Source organism: Dipodomys ordii, unplaced genomic scaffold, assembly GCF_000151885.1.
Source record: "Dipodomys ordii isolate 6190 unplaced genomic scaffold, Dord_2.0 Scaffold99, whole genome shotgun sequence".
Taxonomy (NCBI): domain Eukaryota; kingdom Metazoa; phylum Chordata; class Mammalia; order Rodentia; family Heteromyidae; genus Dipodomys; species Dipodomys ordii.
In genome coordinates, this window is record NW_012267315.1 from 535974 (window position 1) to 542355 (window position 6382).

Consider the following 6382-nt stretch of genomic DNA (forward strand, 5'->3'; position numbering starts at 1 on the left):
TACTTCTTGGTTTTGGGCTCTAGTTACTTATATAATATTACTGGTTTTCTCTAAGAGTTGAAATGTGTCCTTCAATTGTCAAAGTTCCCAATCAGTTAAGACTGGACCATGTTTATTTTTAGAAAAAGGATATCACAAATCCATATGTGGATCCTTTGTCTGCTCTTCTATCCTTTATTGTAATTGTCATTTTTCTTACATTTATATACATTATATATGGAATGAGACAGTGTTATTATTTTAGTATGAATAGCCATACTTTTGAAATAATTGAGAGGAAAAGTAATAATATTTAGATTTAACCAGATTTTAAAAAATCATTTCTGGTTTCTCACTTGTCTTTATTTGTATTTAAAAATCCACATTCCTTATGAACTTATGAACTTATTCTGCAGTATCTGCACAAATGCAAATATTTCCTGTTTGTGGATGTACTGTTTATGTTATAGAAGCCATCACATGATATTAGAGCATAATGATTTAGTAACATTTACGACATTATAGTTTCAAATTATAGTATCAGGCTCACAAAGAGTTAGCAATTTGGGGGGAGGGTGTTTTTTGATTGCTTGTTTATTTTGTTTTGTTTTGTTTTTAGGTGCTGTTCCTGGGCTTGAATTGAAGACATAGGTGTCCCTAAACTTTTGTTGTCAGGGCTAGCACTCTACCACTTGAAATTCAGCTCCACTTCTAGATTACAGGTCTATCCAGGCTATACCCAGGCCTGTGGGCATTGCTCAAATGAAAAGCATCAGCTGAGCAACCACTTGAATGAGCATGAGGTCCTAAAGTCAAAGTTCAGTACTAAAATAACAACAACAAAACACATTTCTATTACCCTGATTCAACTGAAGTGTAATGGTCAATAGAACTTTCTGTGAAATGACAGCCACAGAATGTAGTTTAAATGAGGCAGGAAAATTGTTTATCAAAAATTAAATATTAACTAAAATTAAAAAGTTAAGTCCATCCAATATTTATTTATGAGGAAGAAGTGTGCTGTGAATGATATGACTGTTGAAAAGATGAGGTAGTGAGTGAGTCAGGATAGTTCAAGTCTTCTGAGAGGAGAAAATATGATAGCTAGCATTCATTAGTTCATTTATTCAACATACACAGAGTTTATACTGGAGCTCTCTGTTCTTCCATGTAATCATTAAAAAGCATATTCTAGGTAAGAATGCTTGTTTTAGCCAGACAATTGTGGCTCACACCTGTAATCCTGAGTACTCAAGAAACTAAAATCTGGAGGATTGTGGTTTGTGAAACCAGCCTAGGCAAAAAAGACTGTGATAATCTATCTCCAATTAACCAGCAAAAACTAAGGCTAAAGGTGAAGGCCAGGCAGTAGAGTAGAGGCATAGCAAAAGTGAGGCCCAGAGTTCAAACCCCTACCATGAATAGAAAAGGGGGGGGGCGGGAGAAGAGGATACATGTCTTCTGGGACTTGCCTTTATGGTGACAATAAAAATATATAAAGAAAATTACTAAGTATGTGCAATATGCTGAATGGTGGGTACTATGAAAAACAGTACCTGAAGGAAACATGACAGCATGTCTTAACAAGCTGTGGCTTCATGTTGGTTGGTTGGTTGGATAATTAATCACTGAAAAGATTATTTGAGAGTAAGCAGCCAGTGCAAGTGAAGAAAGCCATTGCATAAGTCTAAGTTTTGGTACAATATTTGTAGACAATAAATAATAATTTGGCCTGATGATTATCATAGTCAATTGAACATCAACTATCTCCATACTTTTATTTTGTAATAAAGTGATAATTTGCCAGTAGTTGATTAAGATTACTTTGACTATTTTTATATATAATTAAAAACTAAAATATTAAAAAGGGGCAATGAAACTTAACCACTGAGAGCAATCTTCCAACATATTTAAGGAAAGAAAAGCAAATTGTTCTCACTATGAAAAGCTTCACTCTTCAACACATTTATCTTAGAGTAAAAAAAAATCCACTTGATAAAAAAGAGATTAAGCAGTTGATTAGCTTCTAATATGATGGCAACATTTCTTATGTGTTCAAAATATGCCCTATGTTTTACTGAATACTTACACTTCAAATTGCCATCATGATTCATTGTTTGAAGTACTCTGGTTTTAATTTGCATAGATAAGATTCTCAAAAATGATGTCAGGAGAATAAAGTAACTCTAATACTCTAATATTTTTGTAGTAAATTAGAATGGTTCTTTTAAAACTTACTTTATTATAATAGGGATTTTTTCCCTTCCCTCTGAACTTCCAGATACACTTATGCAGTCTTTGCTAGTTAACACTGATAAATAATTTTCTAATGAGTACCAGAAGAAGGACTTTTATTATCTGTCACCTTCCTATAGAACTTGTATTGGGCAAAGGTGACATTAACTCCTTGATCTGACTCACTCTGATTTCACCATGTATATTTGTATAGATTCAGCTGATTTTAGCACAAGGGGATTATTCTTCTAAAGCTACACCTAGCAATAACAAAAAAGTAATATATATTCATATACCCCCATATCTAAACATATATAGTAATATATTTTACTATATTAATACATATGCCTTAATGTGACTCATTTTTGTGTAAATGTATGTACACTATATATTCAGTCACATATATATTTATATAATATAAATTTTATTTAAACATGAACTGTTTTTTATTCTTCCTTGCTTTTATTTTATTTTTCTTTCTGAGATTACACTGAGAGGCCAAATTCACTTTCAAACTCACAGCCCTGAATTCCTTCCTATATTATTAGGATTGAGCTGATAGAATAACTTAAGGGTTGCTATAGGATCAACAATGACTCTCATAAAGTCATCCAAGTCCTATCAGTTGATAGGGATTTACTCTATTGAAGGCAATAGATAGTTTTCTAAACTCAGGCCTAGAAACAATGGAGCATGATTACAACCACTTGGTAAATAGTATTATGGTTGTTTCTGAAAGCCTTATATGAGTCTTCAACCCATCACCATAGTATCACCTAGTATCACTTATGATATTTAAAAGACATATTTTCATAACATAACTGAGTAGGTAGTAGTGTTTATTAACATCCCTTCCACTCAACCCAGAGAAAACAATATAATAGATTTAATGGGACAGATTTGAGTGATGTTATACAGTCATGGTTGAATCTACTCATCAAATACAAATGATGATAAAAAAAATCCTTAGGATTATTCATGGTCACCTCAGGTGTCTGCCCTACAGACTTAAAAACTAGTTGAGATTGGGTGTTAATGGCTCACTCTTGTAATCCCAGCTACTCAGGAGGCTAAGATCTGAGGATTGTGATTCAAAGCCAGCCTGGGCAGGGAAGTCTATGAGACTCTGACCTCCAACTACACACACACATACACACACACACCATAAGTAGAGCTGTGGTTCAAGTGAAATAGTGCTAACTTTGAGCGGAAAAGCTCAGACGGCACCTAGGCCCTAAGTTCAAGCCCAGGAACAGCACAGAAAAACAGTAACAACAAAAACAGCAACAAAAAAGACCTGTGTAAGCACAGATGATTTTATGACACATATGTAAGATATGTTTAATTTCATTTTCAATTCATTTTTTTCTTTTTTTATTGTGAGAATACTGTACAGAGGGGTTACAATTACATGGGCAAGATAATGAGTACATTTCTTATCAAGCATTGTTGCCTCCTCTTTGTTTCACCTTCCCATCCCTTCCCATACTTCCTTCACTTCCCCTTACCTAAACCTCCCCCCCACCAAAGTTGTAAAGTTCGTTTTTCGACATAACGACTTGTACATCTCATTGGTGCAATGGGTCTACCTGTATCCCTAGTTAAATGATTTGTTTGTACCCTTCCCCTCCACAAATTATACCAACATCAAATACAGTGAAAGCAGGGTTAATACTGTAGAGGAGGGACATACAAAGCAACATAGAAATCATCTTATAAATATGTTAGAAACAATCGCAAGAAAGGAAAAGAAAACATTTGAACACTTATCTTGGGGTTCATTCCCCTAACATCACCTTATCTGACTTATGATGTCAAAAGATACAATACTGGACCTTCTGTCTGGACTCCTAAATGCACCCACCCTGAATTTGCCAAAATGACTAAAATTTTCTCAATCTAAAATTGTTGAATATATAAATATAAACACTGGAAGGAATGCATGGCAACTTGTACTAATGCTAAATATATCAATTTGATTTGACCTGGGAGATCCTCTCTGGAGCATGTAATCAAAAGACATTGAATTTTTGGCATACTAGAATAATCCTGCAAACAGAAATAGTCATAATAGCTAAGAAATTAAAAGAAATCAAGCATGCCTAACACACTAAGACAAGTATGTGAGCAATCAAGGAAACTTAAGCCCTTGGTATGCTCAACCACATAGATAAATTTCACAGATACATTATTGGATGAAATAACTTAAGCATAAAATAAGGATACAGGTGGACCCATTGCAACAATGAGAAGTATAAGTCGTTACTTAGAAAACGAACTTTACAACTTTGGTGGGGGGGCGGAGAGGGTTGGGTGGGGGGACTGGAGGGGGGAGGATGGGAAGGGTTGGGAAGGGGAAACAAAGGAGGAGGCTACAATGCTTGATAAGAAATGTACTCATTACCTTGCCCATGTAATTATAACCCCTCTGTACAGTATTTTCACAATAAAAAATAAATAAAAATTAAAAAAATAAAAAAATGTGTACTGGTGTGTGTGTGTGTGTGTGTGTGTGTGTGTGTGTGTGTGTGTGTGTGTGTGTGTGTGCTTGTGCCAGGACTAGAACTCAGCTTGCCTTTACAGGATCTAACACTCTTACTTGAGACAACCCTCCAGTCAAGTATTTTACTGGTTACGTGAATATAGTCTTAGAGACATTTCTGCCCAGTGTCTTCAAACTACAATGTTCTAGGTCTCAGTCTCCTAAATATTAGAATTATAGATAGATAGGAGGCACTAACACTTGGCTAAATGGATTGCACTTACATGAGGTTCAAAACAGGCAAAAATACCATCAGATGATACACTTCAGAAAACTAGCTATCCTGAATTGTGCTTCTACTGAAAGAGTATTGGGAAGCCATGAGGATAAGGAACTTACCTGCATCTTGAGCTGAGCAGCAGTCACACATACGATTTTATTTTAGTTTATTGTGAGATTACCAAACAGAGGAGTTACAATTACATGGGCAAGATAATGTGTACGTTTCTTATCAAGCATGGTTGCCTCCTCTTTGTATCCCCTTCTGATCCCTTCCCATACTCTACCCACCTCCCCCCACCCGATACTCCCCCCCCCACCAAAGTTGTGAGGTTCATTTTTCAACATAAGGACTTGTACATCTCATTGTTGCAATGGGTCCACCTGTATCCTTAGTTAAACAATTTGTTTTTGCCCTTCCCCTCCACAAATTATACCAACATCAAATACAGTGAAAGCAGGGGTTATACCGTGGGGGGAGGGACATACAAAGCAACATAGAAATCATCTCATAAATGTGGTAGAAACAATTGCATGAAAGAAAAAAACACTTATTTATCTTGGGGTTCATTCCCCTAACATTAACTTATCTGACCTTTTCTGCTTGACTCAGACATATACTAGTTATTGAAAATAAGGGAAACCATGGGACTTATGTTTCTTTGGGCCTGGCTTACTTGACTTAATATAATTTTTTCCATTTCCTAACAAATGGGGCAATGTCATTCTTTCTGATGGAGTCATAGAATTCCATGTGTATATATACCATATTTTCTTGATCCATTCATCTACTGAGGGGCATCTGGGTTGGTTCCATATCTTAGCTATGGGAAATAATGCTGCAATAAACATAGTTGTGCTGGTAGTTTTAGTATGGTCTTGTTTGTGATCATTTGGGTAAATGTGACCCAACACATATGATTTTTATACTAAGTCTATTTTATGTTGCAATACCTGTGGTTGGAAGACTATACAGAAAAATCTCAGTTTAACAATCCTAGTTTGAGCAGCCCCATCTCTCCAGCTGCTAGTGTGAGCCTTTGGGATCCATCACAACATTGCAGAAGGTCTTTGAAAGGGAAAGAGAATGTACAGAGCAAGGTATCCAGAAACCAGGGAGGGTCCAAGCCAGGCTCACTCTTTGATACCAATGCCCTCTTAGAACTCGTGCAATCTCAGAACATCTGACCTGTCCTAGAAGACAGCGCTAATTCATTCATGTAGCCCAAGCCACTGAGGCTTAGTGTCTCATAGATGGAAGAGACAGATACAGGAGTGAGCCTGCCTTTCCCTGTGCACCCAGAGACTTCCAGTCAGACTTTCCACTTTCTTCTTCTTCTTCTTCCTCCTCCTCCTCCCTTTCCTTCCTTCCTTCCTTCCTTCCTTCCTTCCTTCCTTCCTTCCTTC